Source organism: Corylus avellana, chromosome ca5 (assembly GCF_901000735.1).
Source record: "Corylus avellana chromosome ca5, CavTom2PMs-1.0".
Taxonomy (NCBI): Eukaryota; Viridiplantae; Streptophyta; class Magnoliopsida; order Fagales; family Betulaceae; genus Corylus; species Corylus avellana.
Window position 1 is genome coordinate 8,416,319 of NC_081545.1, and position 2,241 is coordinate 8,418,559.

Sequence of the window (2,241 nt, forward strand, 5' to 3'; positions counted from 1 at the left end):
AAACGAAAGGAAAAGGACAATAATGAAATGAAATTTTCTATGACAGTGGGACCCACGGTGATGAAGAGAGGAGCAGAGTTGGTGGGATTGGAGATGAGTCATGGATCTACTTTAACGATAAGCACGCCACCTGTGACCTCTTCCATCCTTCCCCACACTTTCCTCTCATTATATATACGAGAAGATATCGTATTCTTGCTCATATCTTTATATCTCGTCATTTTCACTTCTCTTATTGCTACTGCTAAACTGCAATTATTGATCTCTTAATATTTTTAATAATATCTAAGCAAATTAAAATATGGATAAAATAATAAATATTAATCAAGTAAATATTAAAGTAATAAAATTAATAATAGTATTATGATAATATCTTAATTAATTTAAAAAGCTTTATATAATTCAATATTATAAAAATAATAAATATTCATATATAATCCAATCGAAAGGACACACCGTACCATTTATTATTTACATCGCATCACATATCAATCTCTCGATAAATTCCCCGATATTATCTGCTTTGGACACCATTCAGAAAAATCCAAAGCGACATGGACCCCGTGGCCCACCAATCGCATCAATCAGAATACCCATTTTCAGAAACCAGCCCGGTTTCACAAAACCACCTATTTCCCAATCCGCTCTCTCTCTCTCCTCGCCCCCTATAAATACACTCTTCTCCATTACGTTAACACACTCATAGCAAAACCGCTATTAATCGAATTCTGAGATTCCGTACAAAAGTTCACCGATTTATCTGAAATTTAGGCAAGGCAAGGATCCAAAAGGATGAGCTATCTGAACAGGATATGGATGGCGGCGAGCGTGGCTGTGGTGCAAGGCCACACAGACCAGGGGCGTAAAGTGAAACCCGGCCTAAAGTCCCTTCAACTCGGCAAAAGAAAGTTCTTCTCAGGCTCCGACTCCACGGATCTACGGCCGATATCCGGGATGATCGGATTGGAGTTCTCCGGGTTCTTTGGGAATTCTGACGCCGACGAGAGGCCGAGGCAGGCCGAAGAGTCTCTCCGGCGAGTCATGTACTTGAACTGTTGGGGCCAGGGCTGAGAGCCGTGGCCTTTAGGTCGTCCGGAGATGAGTTTTTTTCTGGTGGAAATGATCTTGAGATTTGAGGAGGAACTCGGTTGTAGTGGTTGACTAGGGGGAGACCGGGACCGAGTGGGATCGGGCGAGTTGAAAGTACATATATAGGAGATGTTTGGATGTAATCACTTTTCACCTGGATTGTACAGAAAAGAGTAAATAGTAAATAGTTTAATTGCACAATTGAGATCTCTTTGCATTCCAAATTCTAACAAGGTTTCCAAAAAGTTTGTTTGATATAGCAGTAGCAGGCCTTGATCATTTTGATTCACTAAACACACCCTTAATCATTTTGGATTCCACATTTATTAATCCTAAAAAAAAAAAAAAAAAAAAAAAAAAAAAATTTTGTAAGAATTTGTAAGTGCAAATTTAGAAATCCATGAGAAGAACAAATTATATTATGTTGAAAAATAATATATATGCTTGGATAGGATATAGTGGAATTGAGATCCTGCTTGGAAGGGGGAAATTGAAGATTCTCTAAATCTTAATTGTGATATTTTATTTTAAATTTAATAGTTTATAAAATGTTAATTATTTTAAATAATGTGATTCGGATCAGATAATGTGCTGTTGATTTTTTTGCGCACAAAAATAAAAAAATAAAAAATAAAAAATCTTTCCAAGACGATGGGCAAGCATGATGTGGCTCTTTTAACTCTTTTGGGATTCCTTTTTCTCCTTTTCACTGTTTTTTTTCTCCTTTTTTGATCTTTTTTCTATGCCATAGCTTTCAAGAACAGGAAATGTAATGATAATTATTGGTCTGAAATGTTGCTCCAAAATTACAGACTAATCCTCGTACTATATATATATATTAATATACTTCCATGGCCTTTCGGGCCCTTTCTATTGGTTTTTCAGAATTCAGGGTTCCGACCCACTCTCTATGCGGGCCGGACTCCCTATTCTAATTCGCCAAATCCATCGTTTCTTTAATAAATGCGGACTGCTCTTCTCAGGTAGAAGTGACCTTCTGCCCCCTCGTCATAAATGTGGGCCGTCGTCTCAGAGTGAGTTATACGGTGTAGGCCCTGCTTGAGTCATAGACTCGTGTGGGCCTAGCTTGGGCCCTATGAACACGGGCCCTAAGATGGGCCCGGAGAAGTTTAATCGAGACTCAACAACGGA